Source organism: Coffea eugenioides, unplaced genomic scaffold (assembly GCF_003713205.1).
Source record: "Coffea eugenioides isolate CCC68of unplaced genomic scaffold, Ceug_1.0 ScVebR1_136;HRSCAF=562, whole genome shotgun sequence".
NCBI lineage: Eukaryota > Viridiplantae > Streptophyta > Magnoliopsida > Gentianales > Rubiaceae > Coffea > Coffea eugenioides.
Genome location: NW_020861766.1, coordinates 1 through 17688, shown reverse-complemented (window position 1 = coordinate 17688; position 17688 = coordinate 1).

The following is a 17688-nucleotide window of genomic DNA, read 5'->3' as shown; positions in this document are numbered from 1 at the left end:
CGAACTGATTTTGGAAATGATCTCTTCTGATGAAATGTAACCTTTTGAATCTAGTTTCCAATGCCACCAACCATTTCCAATTTGAACTTGTATTGAGTGAGTTATGGCCTGATTTTGAAAGTACGATAAAGCTGGAAATCTGGAAATCCCTTCCTTCTTGCTGGCCGACGGGTCTAGCTTGATGTGGGATGTTTTGTTTCGAAAATCTTGATGTCCATTGCTTGTCAATCACTTATTAATGTTTCTAGAACACTGGTTTCAAAAATGAACCAAATTGGAGTTGATTTCATTGGGCAAAATGTTTGTAAAGGAAAGAAAAGAAAGAAGACAGATTTGCTTTGAGAATTTCCTAAACTTTGGTGGTTTTGTTAACTCCCTTCCCGTACAAGTTTTTGCGTGAAAATTGATAGTGAAATAGTCCTCATGCGGAAGTTTGAGTGTACCAAATTTGGTGATATTCTAAGACCAGCATTTCGATACCCAATTGAAGTCCCAAAGTTTGCCTTTCAAATCTTGAAAATTTACCGAACCACCCACAATTTTAGCCGATTTTGAGCTTCTATATCTTGACGCTCAGAACTCCGAACTTGGTTCTATTTGTTTTGCTAGAAATCTTGATTGGAACTCTTAATGTGTTACGAATTTCAAGGGCTGATTCATTTTCTGTGAGTTTTGCAAAATTTCCCAAGTTTGCCAAAAAACATGATTGAAACTGTCTCGCTTGTTCAAGACGGCCACTTTGGGCTAAAAATTGAATGTCTTCTGTTTAGAATTTTGGAAAAGTGTCTTCTCAGGACTTTTAGTACTTTAGATCTAGTTTCCAACGGTACCAAGTTTTCCAATTTTAGACCTATGAAGTGCAAGATTCGATTTTCCAAAAATTGTCGCAAAAAACTGAAATTTCTTGATTTCGTATGAAATGAGTTTTTGAGAACTCATTACTCCTTCTCGATATTGATTGATCATTTTCAACTTGATTTCATGGAGGAAATCAGTTTCTCTTGTATTATTAAACCCTCACTTTTGAATCTCGATTTTTGAGATATAAAGGCTTTTCGAAACATTGTATTAGTTTGAAAATGAACGTACATTCTTCCTTATTTGGAAGGGAGTTTGTAAGTATTTATGAGTGATTGTTAATTGTTATTTGCTCAGGCGCTCAAGAGGATCTTGAGGAGAATCCCGGAGCCTACTACTAAAGGCCTTTTGCACTTGTTCCCTTATTTTGATTTGGCTATGTGATTCAAATGTGAATTGTACAAGTGTTATACATGATACGTAAACTTGTCGAGACGAGTGTGTGCTTTATCGCGCTCGTTCTCCTTTAAGTGATGCTACAATTGAATTGTGCTATGTGATTTGATATTCAAATTGTGTGAAGTGAATTGTTATGTGAATTAAGTGAAGTGTTGCTATTGCAAACCATATTTGTGTTGTGATGTCGAGTGGAGTGAACCTGCTCGACTTATGTGTATACTCGTGGGGACGCCCTCGTCCTCTCTTTCTTTTAATTATGCGATACTTGTTACTTGAATACATATGATCGGTAATTGTTCATAAACATGTTTAACTCGTAAACCCTGAGCGGATGCATGTACCACACCAATCTGGGTGGGAGGTGCCTCTCATACCGTCTCAGTGTTATAATCGGTTCCCTGAGCGATAGTATGTATCACACCAATTTGGGTGGGAGGTACCTCTCATGTCGACTCAAAACCCTAAACAAATAATCGGTTCTCTGAGCGATAGCATGTACCACACCGATTCGGGTGGGAGGTACCTCTCATGTCGACTGAGTACCATAAACAATTGTAATCGGTTCCCTGAACAATAGTATGTATCACACCGATTCAGGTGGGGGGTACCTCTCATGTCGACTCAGAACCCTAAACCATTTTCAGTCGATTGGAGCGATGTCTCATCAACCACACATACGTGCTATAATCGGTGCTCTGGGCGATAGTTTGTACCACACCAATTCGGGTGGGAGGTACCTCTCATGTCGACTCAGAACCGTAATCAAAGTATAAGTCGATTGGAGCGATGTCTCATCGACCACTTATTTCTCTGAACGGTAGCATGTACCACACCGATTCGGGTGAGAGGTACCTCTCATGTCGACTCAGAACCATAAATAGAGTAAGTGAAGTTCTACAGAATTAAATACCGACCCAGTTGACGGAGTATCACCACGTGGAGCTATTGGATCGAACTTGGGCATAGCAATTGGAAATTAGCTCTGGAGAGCTCCTGTATCCTACTCAAGTGTATTTAATTGTTAATCGTGAATTACTTCAATGTTATAGCTTTACTCCTCGTACAAGTGTCATTATTACTTGAACTACGTGTTTGCATGCCTTTCTTGACCTCATTGGGCATCAGCTCACCTCATTCCATTTATAATTCCATAACAGGAAAGTGACATGAAGGAAGTGATTGGAAGATACTAGTGAAGGCTAGTTTTTTGTGTATTTGGGTATGTTGTAACTGATCTTTGAGGAAATTGTGAGATTTGGAACTCGATGTGGTTGACTGAAATTTATATCCACGGATGTACTTGTGCAATGAAATATTATAGTTTATTATTATTTTGGCATATTTAGATGAAATCATTGGAATTGATTTGTCTTTCATTTGAGGATTGAAGTGAGTCTCAGCGAGAGCTGGGCAGGCGGTCCGCCGAACCCTTCGATTCGTCTTAGGGGGAGATGGGGTCATCACAATACTTCTATATTGGTGGCACTTAGTTGCCTATAACCTGTATTTGATACTATTAACTCGTTGTATGCACATTGACATGTGACATGACTTCTAGCCATGCAAATATCTATGCTTTGATTTAAATTGCTCTTGCAATGTGTACATGTGTTTTCAATTCATGCGCTTATACTTTCCACTTTTATTATGCGTTTAGAATCTTGCTAAATGGATCGGCGAGGACGTGGACGGGAGTGTGATCATGGGCTTCAGTAACCCCACACTCCCAAGAGAGGTGAGGGATCCGCGACTGGACGAAACCAAAACCCTAGAAATTAAGAGAGTGACCAAGTGGCTACGGCCATTAACCGCATGACTAATATTCTCGAGCGCTTAGCTGATAGCCAAGAACCTGAACCAGTTAACCAACCTAGGTACAAAGAGAGGGGTGAGGATAGAGCCCTAGAACGATTCTTGAAGTTCGCTCCACTTAAGTTTCATGGAGGGTCTGATCCTGAGGTAGCGGAAAATTGGTTTGAAAGGATGGTTGATATTTTTGCTACATTAGATTATATCGAGGAAAGGCAACTGAATTTTGCCGTTTTCCAATTTGAGAGGGCAGCACGCTCGTGGTGGAATGTTGTCAGTGCAAAGTGATAAAGAGAACAAACCCCTTGGACATGGGTAAACTTTGAGAGGGAGTTTAATGTCAAGTTCATCCCGCCAATTATATAAGAAAAGAGGGAAGACAACTTTATTAAGTTGAAGCAAGGATTATTAAGTGTGAGGACTTGCAAATTCCTTATATTTTTCTTAAAAATTCCATTTTATTTGGAAATTATTATTTTATAATAGCCCTACTACCCAATCACCCCACAATAAATGTAAATGAACATAGAATTAAGGGTTTTTCCTTTCCGTTTTCAAGTTAGCGCGAATTAGGGTTTTTACGCCTTTTTGTCGTGTGACTAATCGGTACGGAGTGTGGATCAAATTTGGTGATTAAGAGTGAGTTTTAGATGATATTAAGTGTGTGATTAGAGGTGATAATAATAAGTTAGTGAATTATAAGTGAAAACCCTAGTACGCGTGAAATAAGGAAAAACGGGTTGAACCGACGGGTACCGTTTGTTACCGAATGAGTGCACCACTTGAACACCACTTTATTACCTTAATCCCCTTGTTATTAATTGAACAAAATTAGCCCTAAATATCTTCTCCTTTCAGCTGAAAATGTGGACCAAAAAAACAAGAGAGAAAAGAAAATTTTGACTTCCAATTAAATTGTGACACTCGTCAAACCTTTGACCAAATTAACTCCAACCTTCTTATCTTTTCTAGAGCTTTGTTTCTTCTTCATTTTTGCATATTGCTGGCCGAAACTTGAGAGGGGGAAAGGGAGAGAAAACTTCATTTTTGCACTTCAATTTCAAGCCTCAATCTTGAGTTTCAACCGATAACCTTGCAAATTCCTCCACAAAAGTTGATCTCCAAGGAAGCTTAAGGGTTTTGGTGGAGTGATTTGGGAAGAGGAAGGTCTTGGCAGCTTCTTGACATAGGGATTAAGGTGAATTTGGTAAGAAACTTCCCTCTACTTCTTATATGTGTAAACTAGAAGTTTAAAGTTATAGTTTTGATGGATTTATGGGGAAAATTTCATGGGTTAAATGATATGTTGGGATGTTGAGTTAGGGTTTGAATGATTCACTTATCATACTTATTGTATGGGTGATATATGATGTATATAAGTTGGTATAAGAGGTGGTAGTGATGGTTTCAAGCTAAAAATGAGATTTATACCTTGATTGTAGCAAATTTCCAAAATTGAAGTTAAGGTATACCCTGTTCTGTCCGGTTTTAGTTCACCATGATAGAGGCTGAATTAGGCTTAGCACAAAACATTAAAGTTGTAGAGAATGATGTTTCATAGTTGTCTACAAAATTTCAGCCCAATCCGAGTACTTAGCTCATGAAAAGACAAAAATACCCTTGAGACTGCCCTAGGTAGCGTCCAGCAGACAGTGTTAACATTTCCTCATGTTGGCTGCATTTTTCACCTTGATCCATACCGAACCAGTATTTGGCCAAAACATGAAGCTTTTAGCCCTATGTTTCAGCTTTCCAACACAACTGAAAACATCTCAAACGGAATTGTGTAACCTGAGTTATTGTCGTTTCTGCATAGTGCGGTTAACTAGACCAAATGTGAGATTCTGGTTCTATAATTTGAAATTTTGACCTGGATACACTATGAACTAGATTGAGTGGTCTTCATCAAAGTTGTAGGTCTCTGTCTTAGCTTCGAAACGGTATAAATTACATCCCAATCCGATATGCTAAGTGACGTCAAATCTGCCTTTGATTTTAGGCCTTAAACTTCATTTCCGGTCAATTTTTCTAGCTTGGTTTGGTAATCATATGACATTGAGCCTATTGAACGGCTATTGTAATGCATTTATGTTGTGTGTAATGTTGGGACTAATTGAGGAAACCAATGAGGAAAATAATGAAGCCATAAATGGCTGGAAAATAGGTAAATACAAAGGGCGTGCTGCCCAAATTTACGCTCGAGGACTAGGTAGATATACTTGCGACTTGAGTAAGGCTTGAGGGCGAATACCACTTGAACCATCTAGAATATTTGCATCCTCTTTGATCAAGACACATAAATTGGAATTCGGCCGAACCTTGTACCGTTTGGAAAATGGAAATAACGACTAATTGAAATATGTTTTTCTCGTTCTTTCGACTCCAATGGGAGTTCTAAAGTTTTAACCGCTTCCTTACCGAAATTAAATGAGCAAGCATGAATTTTTTTGGGATTTGATGAGTATCTTGAATACTACATCACGAGTTGCATTTACTTAATTTTCTTGAAGCGAAACTCCTATGTTTTGAACTCTAGAAAGGTTTACATTCGTAAATGATATTTTATCGCAGATTTGGACTCCAACCAAAGAGTTAGACTGGAACGTGATTTTTGAAAAGGCACTAGACTTTTGGTGAGTGCTTCCAAATATCTGGTTGACCTGGACACTTGTTTTCAATACTTGATCAATGTAAATAAATGATACGAGAATTGTTGATCGGGCAAGAGTGTACTTTATTGCACTTGTCCTAATATGATATCTACTTGTTTATTGTTGCAATTAACTTGATATACTTGTACTTGATTGTAAGTGCGGGGCGGCAGTATGTACCACACTCAATCCGAGTGGGAGGTGCCTCTCATTCCCGTCTCCATACCTTTATCTTTTGTAAGTACGGAGCGGCAGCATGTACCACACTCAATCCGAGTGGGAGGTGCCTCTCATTCCGGTCTCTGTACTTTTATCTTAATTCTTTCGATTGGAGATGTTATCTCATCGACTTCTTGGGGACCCAAACCCCACTGGCTAGTTAATCGAGTCGAGCGGGCAAGGGCTTGGTCGATTAGATAACGAACCATGGGTAGTTAGTGATGTCGAGTGGAGTGTTATCTCCTCGACTAATCGGTATAGTCGAGTATTACCACCAGTGTTTATTGAGGATTTTGGGCCCAGTAGGGGGTGTGAATGGTGGACGGAGAGTAGTGTAAGTGGTGTTCTACTGGATTGGTTACTTACCTGAAGGTTGACGGAGTGTCAACTATTACTTGATCAAGCTCTGGTGATGCAATGGGAATTTGGCTCCTGAGAGCCATCCGTATCCTTATACTTTGGAATGAGTATTGCTTATTGGATTATTGTTCTTCTGAAAAACTTTTACACTCGCTCACTTTGAGATTTACTACTTGAAGTATTGTTCACTTTTATGGACTCTTGATACTCATTAATTTGTTACGTTGATATTCGTCCTTTTAAAAATGGTCAATTTGTTATTTGGAACCTCACTGGGTTTTTAGCTCATTCCACGCCATTTGTTTTCCTTACAGGGGGTACAAGCGAGGCGTGAGACGTGTACAGGCTAGCGTAGTCTAGTTATTTTGAATTTTCAATTTGTACTCACGCTAAATCCCGACTAGGGTGATTTGTACTTGAAATGTAACCGCTATGAAGTATTTTGGTGTATAGAAGCTTTGTATCTTGGTTTGGGCATTAATGTATATTATAAGCTTGAATTGCCGTGTTATTTACTTTTCTATGGATGCCAGTTAATTTCTCGAGGTACGAGTGAATGAGTCCTGGCGAGAGTTGGGCAGGCGACTTGCCGAACCCTAGGGTACGCCCTAGGGGGAGGTGGGGCCATCACATTAAGTGTGGCCGAGTATGAGGAGCGGTTCACCAAACTTTTCAAATTTGCCCCTGAGCTTGTAGTCACCAAACAGAAAAGGATAAGGAGGTTTATTCAGGGGTTAAATGTATAAATCCAAGAATCCCTAACAGCTGCCCAGATTACCACTTTTATGGATGTCTTGGATAAGGCACAGAAGGTAGAGAATGTTAAGTCTCAATCTAAGACTTTTCATGCAAGAAAGAAGGGTAACCCAAGCGATACCCCTAAACAGTCCGAGAGGTCTACCAAACCCCTTAAAATGGGAAAAGGGGCTGGAGAAGTGAATATGCATGAAAAACCCGGAGAAACTCCATCAAGCGAAGCCCCGCCAAAAGGAAATCAGAGTAGGCGAGGTCAACAAAAGGGGAATTCCCAAGCTGGTCAAGCCGTTACTCCTCACGTAACTTGTGGATACTACGGCAAGATTAACCACACTGAGGCCGAGTGCTGGAGAAAGCAAGGAAAATGTCTGAGGTGCGGTAGTACCGAGCATAAGTTTTCGAATTGCCCTAGAGCTTCTAAGGGAGAAGGAAATTCTCAACAACTTGCTAAATCCACTGCAAATCAGTCGAGTGCTAGAAGGAGTGATTAATGCTAATGATTGTAAGAGGGATCCAAGTAGTAGAAAATCTACAAGTAGGGGTGAATCTGACTCCAATCGACAAATAGGGATTGTAGTTTTACCCTAGCATAGACTAGCACTTTTAGAGGTTATAATCTTTTGTAAAGGGGATGACATCCTTTTGTTGTATATTGCGACTTAGCACGTTTTAATCTTGTTGATTCCCCTTTTTCTTTTGAAATGATTTGATGAACTTATTATAACTTAATGTAACTATTATGATCTTTTATGACATATGAAAATTTACTTTGGTTTTAATTGATTTTACGATTTATATGTATATTTAATCTATTGCTCCACATCTCTAGACCTGTGATAAGATCATGAACGGCACCTGAGGATAGTTAAGTTCAATAAGTGTAAGTTTTGAATGGGAAAGGTAGGAGTGATGAAAATTGGTCACGTGATGAAAGAGCTGGTAAAGATTTTAATCGAAAAGTGAAGGAGTTAAAACGCAAGCAAATCCCTCTAATGAAGGTTTTATAGAGAGATTATGGAATCAAGGAAGCAATTTGAGATGTTGAAGAGGAGACCGAAAGAAGTATTTAGAGTTATTCATAGATCAAGGTATTAATTTCGAGGACGAAATTCTTTTAAGAGGGGAAGGATGTGAGGACCCGGATTTTATTTTCTTACTTTTATATTATTTTAATGGCTTAATTAATTATTTATTCATCAGTTTACTCCGAATAATTTATTTCATTCATTTTAAAACCCATTGTATGAAAAAATGTCTCTTTTATATTTTTAAAATGTTCTGTTCGCGAATTTAATTTTTCTATGACTCGTTTAGCGAGAAATAACAAATACTCGTTTTTCGAGACAATATTTGATCTGAGAGTGCAATGATCTTTGTGATTTGAGGACTCAGGTTTTCATTCGTAATTTAGTCATTTTATACATTATCTGCCCTAAAGTTAGTTAATTATATTTTAGTTGCGTGAATTACCCTTAAGTTTCGTTTTATCGCGCGCTAATAGGAAGTTCGCGTAAATCGAGCCAGAACGGTTAAGTGGAGATTTAAGAAACTTGTACTGGACTACTAAGAGTGAATAATTATAGTGTTAAAGGAACTACATTGGAGGATTAGCGCACTAGTATAACAAACGAGAGAGAAAACGGTGGAACGATACCCGCGCGCGACAACTATTGAGAGTTGACTTTTTTGCCCAACACTTATGGCTACTATTCCATTCTTTCTCCCCAAGTTTTAGCACACAAACCCTCTCTCTTCTCTCTCTTAGTGCCAGCTGAACTTCTCAAGGAAGGAGAAGAGAAAGCTCTTCATCTATCTTGCTCATTCTTGCTCTAAATCACTTCTAACTTTGCATCCACCCTCAAAACTACTTGGAGATTAACCTTGATTTGGAGGAAAGCTTCATCTTGCGGTTTTCTTGGGAGCTTTAGTGGTGCAAAATTTTTGGTTTCTTCAAGAACAAAGAGGTAGACATCATCAACTTTGAATCTCTCCATTTAATGCAAGATTTAAGGTTGGTTGAGCAAGGGTTTGAAACCTATGTATGAATCTAGGTAGCGGACTTGAGGAGTTTAAATTCTTGCTTTAATCTTTAGGTATAGAGGTCTTGAGGTGGGCTATTGGTAGCTGGCTTGAGGTGTAAATTGCTTGCTTTTGATTGTTATGTGTTTATGTGAGAACCTGTATTTTTTCCCATTTTCTAGGTTTTATTATCTTTCATGGCTTGTTTTCTGCATTTTCGTGAGTAGGAAAAATTTCTAGATACTTTTAAGGAGCAGATATAGTTTTTAGATGATTTTTCTAGTATCGAATAGGTTTTGAGAAATTAAGAGCGTATACCGGACGTGGGACCCACTAGTGCGAAAAGTTCGGAAAAATTCGGCCAACTAGGTTAAGTTTTGGATGCTGGAATTAATTTACTGGGTGTTAAGAGATAAGTAGAGGTTGCAATTTGGATTGGTGTGAGAGGAAACAAAGTGATAGACTTGCATTAAATAAGTGACAAGTGTCACCTTATAAGTGGAGTTTGTTGTATGACTACTATTCCATGTCCTACCAATTGACCAAATAAATCAAAAAAATACCAAAAATTCACCATTTTCTCCTTCATCTTGGCCGAGCTCTTCAAGCAACAAAAGAAAGAAAACTCTTCAAGTTTTTGGCTTCAATCTTGCTCCAATCTACCAAAAATCCACCATTGAATCTTGTTTTGCTCCATAGAAAACATTAAGGGAGTGATAGTGAGGTGTTGTGTGGAGTTATTTAGAAAGCAAAGAGGACTAGTTGCTCTCTCTCTCTTGTTTCTAAGGTGAGTTGTGAAGAACCCCTCTCCTCCCTCTAATGATGCTTAATTTATGATTAGTGGTGGAATAAGATGCAACTTTATGGATTATATTGTGATTTTTGGTTGAATTGATGAAGTTTTGTAATTATTGGGGATTTTTCTGTTTTAATATGAATATGATTGTGTGCCTATGTATGATGATTGGAAATGGTATGTAAGGGATATAAGAGGTGGAAAAAATGGATAATTGCAAGCAATTTCTGTTTTGGAAGAAAATTGAAAAGTTAGGGTTCTAATGAATTACATTCTGCTCGGTTTTGTAGCTCATATTTAGCTCATATTTAGAGGCCTAATTGGCCTTGGGTTAAAACATGAAAGTTGTAGGAAATGATATTTTAGAGGTGCCTGCAAAATTTCAGGTCAATCGGAGTAGCGTAGCTTGAGAAAAGATGGAATTACCCTTGCTGCCCGGGTTTTACCCGAATTTGGGAATTGCTTCTGTAATTGGTTATTTTGGCTAGGAATGCTTCCGACTTGGTTGTTGAGGTCTTCTGATGAAATGTAACCCTGTTTCTTAGCTTTCGGATGGCTTTGGAATTTCTGGATTTGGACTTAGGTAGGCTGATTTATGATGTTTGCACTAGAATGCGTTCTGTGAATCTGTTTTTGCGGTGCTGGTATAGTAGATTGCATTTTTGACCTGGTTACACTTGAAACTGGGTTGAGTGACCTTCTGAAATATTGTAACCCTATCTCTTAGCTTCGAAACGGTGGGTCTTGGACCTTCATCCGATAATCGTAGTGCCTTTGGTGCCATTACCGCAAAATGACATCAAAAACTGTTTTTTTCAGGGTTAAAGCTAGTTCCATTTCCGGATTTTTCTGGTTTCCTCTATTGCTTGTGTGTGCTTATGGAACCCTATTTTGGTGATATTTGGCTTTGGTTTATGACTCGTTATCGAGTCTCATTGTACTTGTTTGCATGTTTTAGGGCGTGACGGTGGTTCATGACGTTCCTTTGACGGGGTTGCATGAAATATCATTTGCAAGCTTGGTGAGTGTACTACTCACTTGTGTGTTACTATATGGCTTTGATACTTGAACTTGATGAGTTAAATGTTATTGTACCATTGATATTGATTGAAGTGAGGGTGTACTTTATCACTCTCGCTTATTTCTCATGTTATTGGAATGTTACATGAAATGAAAGTACATGACTTGGTGTCGTTTGGACGAGTATCCTACGACCATGATTGTTATCATTGAGCTCAACCCCATTGGTAGTTGATTGAATCGAGCCGGCGAGGGCTTGGTCGTGACAATTAACGAGCCTTGGGGAAAATGTTATAAGGAATCTTGTAGTATGAGAGACTCTCGATTCCGGTATACTCGAGTAATACCACAGTGCAAGTGTTTGGAGTTCGGGCCCGGTAGGGGAATGTTAGGTGGAAGGAATGGAAGTAAAGTGAAGTCTACGGTTGGTTACTTTTAAACATTGACGGAGAGTCAATGAGATCCGATCAAGAATGCAAACGAGGAAAATGGCTCTTGAGAGCCGCCCGTATCCTTTTATCATCATTATTGATGTGTGTCTTTATTTACTTTTGATGAATTGGACTGAAAAGCTTGATGCATCTATGAACTTGGTTGCTTGAGTAGTATTATCTCACTGGGCAATTAGCTCACTCTATTCCTTTTGTTTTCCTTACAGGAAAATAAATACTTTTGGACTGCAATTGATAATTGGTTGCCGAAATGAGCTAGTTGGACATATCTTTTGTATAGCTCATTTATTGAAACCCTAAATGTACTTTTGGGACCGTTTCTCTTTTGATTTGGCAAACCAGACATGTATCCACTTTTAAATACTTTTGTAAGCCACTTTGGCTTGTAATTGCTAAGTTTCAAGATGTGAATGTTTGCTTGATATTTGGTTGGGTTCTGACGGGTCGGTTACTATTCATGGCCGACTCCGGATTTCATTTTTTTATTTTCTTTTATTTTGACATTTTGACTTGTTTACGCGCGTTTGTAAGTTCCGGAACGCAATAGTTCGCTCTAAACTGCACCGTTAGTCCTGGCGAGAGTTGGGCAGGCAGTCCGCTAACCCCTTTGGTTCGCCTTAGGGGAAGTTGGGGCTGTCACAGGTGGTATCAGAACCTAGATTTGAATTAGCCTGGGTGTAATAGAAATGCTCGATTTGAGGGTTCTTTGTTTATGGCCTTTAAGCTTATTTATGGTTAATTGCTCTTTTGGTGTAGGATGGCCGGACAGGGTGAGCCTAGTGATAGTCCTCCGGGCGAGAGACCTCGTGGAGCGTTTCCCGTGATACCATACCAGATACGGCCAAGAAGGGCCGTCGTGCGCTGGAGTTCGTCTAACCGCCTCAGAAGGTGTGAGTGCCGCCATAAGTATGCTTACCCTAACGCTCTAGTGTTCGCCGTGGCCGAGGAGCGTAAGGAGTTAGCCGCAGATAATGCTAGGCTTGAGGCTGAGGTGAACCAACTTAGGGCGGCCAATGAGAAACAGGTCGAACGCATTAAGGGCTTGGAGTACGACGTGCTAGAGGTAGAGGATAGGGTGGATGACCTCTGCACTCAGCTTAGGGAAGTCCGTGAGCGCGAGTCTAAGAGAGCCCGAAAGGTGAAGGTTCGAGCTGCCTCGATCCTGAACCTCTGTACTGACGTGGTCGAGGGCGTGAACGACGAGGACTCATGTGCGGGGCCCGAGGTTGGGGTTGGATCTACCCCGTCGGGTGGGTCTACTAGCTCGTCGTCGGACTAGGTTACGACTCCTTAGGTCTTTGAGATAGTTTTGTTTTCTGTATATAGGGCGGATAGGGAAAGAGCCTTAGCTAATCGTTTTGTACGTTTGGGTTAGCTACGTGTATATTTCTTTTGGATGGGGCTTTTCCCTCGTGGATTGTTCATGTTTGTACTTGACTTGACTGTACTTGACTTGACTGATTGTTTATATGTGTGTTGTTGCCTTGTTTGGAATGTATATATATGGTTGTAAAAGTTTTTGGGATTTTATTTACATGCATTGTCATTTTATTGTTCTAGTACGTTTGTCTAGATCAAATAGAACTTATGGAAGGCACACGTAGTGGACGGGGGCGTGGGCGCGGGAATAGGCAACCTACGCCAGACCGGGGTGCTGGGGAAACTTCCTTTGGACCCAATCTTGAACCGAGAGTTGACCCCAATGTACAGATAGCTGCCGCTATGCAGCAAATGACCAACCTGCTGGCACAAGTGGTGCATCAACAAGGCCAGAATTCAAACCCTAATCCTGGAAACCCTGGCAATCATGTCGAGAGCGAAGACAAAGCTCTCGAACGATTTCAAAAGTTTACTCCACCCAAGTTCATTGGGGGACCCGATCCGGATTTCGCCGAAAGGTGGCTCGAAAAGATGGTCGATATTTTCGCTGCTCTGCACTATACCGAAGAACGGCAGGTGACTTTTGCTGTTTTCCAGCTGGAAGGGGCGGCTCGTTCCTGGTGGAATGTCGTTCGGCAGAAATGGGAACGGGAACAAATGCCCAGGATTTGGGTAAATTTTATGAGAGAGTTTAACGCGAAATTCTTCCCTCCTCTGGTTCAGGAGAGGAAGGAAGATGAGTTCATCCGACTCCGCCAAGGAGCTCAATCGGTGGCGGAATACAAGAGCCAGTTCACCCGCCTGTCCAAATTTGTGCCTGAGTTGATTGTGACAGAGCAACGGCGAATTAGGCGTTTTCTCCAGGGTTTAAACGTGGAAATTCAGAAGGACCTCGCGGTGGACCAGATCAATGCTTTTAGTTAGGCCGTTGAGAAGGCCCAACGGGTAGAGAGCGCGAGGATGCAAGTACAAAACTTCCAGGCGAAGAAGCGGGGTTTTCCTGGAAGCAGCTCTGGGCAAGGGGATAAAGGTACCCCCTCCAAGTTCGGACGAGGAGTTGGAGGTGGACGACAGTCGGGTACAGGTAGAGGGGCTCAGTCCAGGGGTGGTTCAGTCAGAAGAGGCCAAGGCGAAAACTCCCAGAAGGGTTCAGGTTCGGCGTCCCGCAGGCCTTGTGGGTACTGCGGAAAGCCGAATCACTCTGAAGATAATTGCTGGAAGAAGGGAGGTAAATGTCTGCGTTGCGGAAGCGCAGACCACAAGCTTGCTACCTGTCCACTCTTAAAGCAAGACGAAAAGGGAGCTCAAATCGCGCCAAGGACCAATACGGTACCGGATAAGGGGAATGGGACGAAACCTAAGGTGCTAGCTCGAGTATATTCATTAGAACCTCAACAGGTCCCAGATTCCTCAGAGGTCGTAGAAGGTACGATCCCTATTTTCCACCGTTTTGCCAAAGTTTTAATTGATCCTGGTGCCACTCATTCCTTCGTTAACCCTGATTTCATGTGTGGTATCGATATAAAACCTGCTAGTTTACCATACGACCTAGAAGTTAGTACACCTACGGGGAATCAACGTTTGGTTACTAGTATGGTTTATAGGGATTGTGAAGTGTGGGTAGGAGAGAAGAGATTGTTAGGGGACTTGATAAGTTTGGTCATTAAGGGGTATGATGTAATTCTGGGTATGGACTGGCTAGCCAAGTATAATGCCCAACTGGATTGTAAAACAAAAGTGGTAGAATTCCGCATCCCTGGTGAGGCAACTTTAAGGTTGGACATAAGGGGTATGTTAGCCTCATCTGCTTTGATTTCGGGCATTCGGGCTAGGAAATTGTCAAGTAGAGGGGCGCAAGGATTTTTGGCCTTTTTGATTAACAACCCCACAGATAAAGTGAAGGTAGAGGATATGGCCATAGTGAAGGAATTTTCGGACGTGTTTCCTGATGAGTTAGTAGCCTTACCTCCGGAAAGAGAGATTGAATTCAAAATAGACCTGCTACCAGGATCCTCACCTATCTCAAAAACACCATACCGAATGGCTCCTGCTGAGCTCAAGGAGCTAAAGTTACAATTACAGGACCTTCTGGAGCGGGGATTCATTCAAGAGAGTGGGTCTCCTTGGGGAGTTCCTGTACTTTTTGTGAAGAAAAAGGATGGTGGGTTGAGGATGTGTATCGATTATCGGGGCCTGAATAATATTACGGTGAAAAATAAGTATCCACTGCCCCACATAGATGAGTTGTTCGACCAGCTGCAAGGAGCAGTGGTCTTTTCAAAATTGGACCTCCGACAAGGGTATTACCAGTTATTAATCAGGAAGGAGGATATTCCGAAAACTGCCTTCAACTCGAGATATGGGCATTACGAGTTCGCAGTTATGCCCTTTGGACTAACTAATGCTCCTGCCGCCTTCATGGATTTAATGCATAGGGTTTTTAAGCCCTACCTGGATCGATTTGTAGTGGTCTTCATCGATGACATCCTGGTCTATTCCAAGACCCGTGAAGAGCATGAGCAGCACTTGAGGATTGTCTTACAAACCCTAAGAGATCATCAACTGTACGCCAAGTTCAGCAAGTGCGAATTTTGGCTGGAGAAAATTGCTTTTCTAGGGCACGTAATTTCTCAAGAGGGTATTTCAGTTGACCCGGCGAAAGTAGAGGCTGTAACTAATTGGAAGAGGCCAGAAAATCCCACCGAGGTTTGCAGCTTTCTCGGACTGGCTGGATATTACCGGCGTTTTATCAAGGACTTTTCCAAACTAGCCGGTCCTCTAACCGATTTGACGAAGAAACATGGTCGGTTCTTATGGAACGCCCGAAGTAAGACAAGTTTTCAAGAGTTAAAGAAAAGATTGACCATGGCTCCAGTTCTAGTTTTACCTAATGGAGGTGACGGGTTTGCTGTGTATACCGATGCGTCGCGGAAAGGTCTAGGATGTGTGCTAATGCAGAACCGAAATGTGATATCTTTTGCCTCGAGAAAGTTAAAACCCCACGAGCAGAACTATCCAACCCACGATCTGGAGTTAGCCGCAGTTGTTTTCACTCTTAAAAAGTGGAGGCACTACCTATATGAGGTAACTTTCGAGGTTTACTCCGATCACAAAAGCCTAAAGTACCTCTTCTCACAGAAGGAATTAAACATGAGGCAGCGACGGTGGATGAAATTTCTGGAGGATTACGACTGTACAATCAACTACCATCCAGGCAAGGCGAACGTAGTGGCTGATGCTTTGAGTCGCAAGGCGCAAGTAGCAGGGTTAATGATCAAAGAATGGAATATGCTAGCCTCAGTGTGCGAGTGGAAACCCTGCCTTTGGGAGCCATAAGATGATTTTTGGCAATATTAAAGTGACTTCCATCTTATTGGAACGGATTAAAGAAGCGCAAAAAGAGGATGTGATGGTACGGAAGTGGGGAGAGAAAGCGAAAAAAGGGGAAACGACTGATTTCAATTTCAGTCCTGAGGGTATTTTAAAATACCGGAACCGAATAGTGGTGCCGAAAGATGAGTCGTTGAAAACAGAAATTCTAGAGGAAGCTCATCGGTCCAAGTATACTATCCATCCGGGTAGTAGCAAGATGTATCAAGACCTGAAAGGAACCTATTAGTGGGATAATATGAAAAAAGAAATCGCTCTGTACGTGCAAAAATGTCTTGTTTGTCAACAGGTTAAAGCGGAGCATCAAAAACCATCGGGTTTGTTACAACCCATTGAGATACCCGAGTGGAAGTGGGAAAACATCACCATGGATTTCGTCTCAGGTTTGCCGCGAACGCAACGAGGACACGATGCCGTTTGGGTGATCGTCGATCGATTAACCAAGTCGGCCCATTTCTTGCCAGTAAACATGAAGTACTCCATGGACAAATTGGCTCAACTGTACATGGACGAGATTGTAAAGCTACACGGTGTTCCTATGAGTATCGTCTCCAATAGAGATCCCCGGTTCGTATCGCGGTTTTGGCAGAAATTCCAAAAGACACTAGGGACGAAACTCAACTTGAACACGACCTATCACCCTCAGACGGATGGACAATCGGAACGAACAATCCAAACTCTCGAGGACATGCTACGGACTTGCATTCTGGATTTTGGAGGCAACTAGGGTCAACACATGACCTTAGTAGAGTTTGCGTACAACAACAGCTACCATTCGTCGATTCAAATGGCTCCATATGAAGCATTATATGGACGAAAATGCCGGTCACCAATTTACTGGGAATAAGTTGGCGAGAGGAAGGCACTGGATCCAACCACTATTCCATGGATGGAAGGGGCTCGAGAAAAGGTCAAGTTGATACGGCAACGACTCCAAACTGCTCAAAATCGACAAAAGAGTTACGCCGATAACCGAAGAAAAGACTTGGAGTTCGAAGTTGGAGACCGTGTTTTCCTCAAGGTTACACTGTTACGGAGTGTCACGACGGGTAGAGAAAAGAAATTGCAACCGAAGTTCGTCGGACCTTACAAGATCCTGCAGAGGATAGGCGCGGTAGCATATAGACTAGAGCTGCCGTCAAGTCTCTCGAGAATTCACGACGTCTTCCACGTCTCGATGCTAAAGAAGTACAATCCCGACCCATCCCATGTCTTACAACCAGAGGAGATCGACGTAGACGAATCGCTTGCTTACGAAGAGAAACCTGTCCAAGTGCTGGACAGAAAAGTCAAAGAGCTCAGAAACAAACAGATTCCGTTAGTGAAGATACTATGGAGAAACCATGGGATAGAGGAAGCTACCTGGGAAGTGGAAGAAGAAATGCGAAAAAAATACCCTAACCTTTTCTTGAATTGAGGTGAGAAATTTTGAGGGCGAAATTCTTTTAAGGGGGAGAGAGTGTGAGAACCCGTATTTTTCCCATTTTCTAGGTTTTATTATCTTTCATGGCTTGTTTTCTGCATTTTCGTGATTAGGAAAAATTCTAAATACTTTTAAGGAGCAGATATAGTTTTTAGA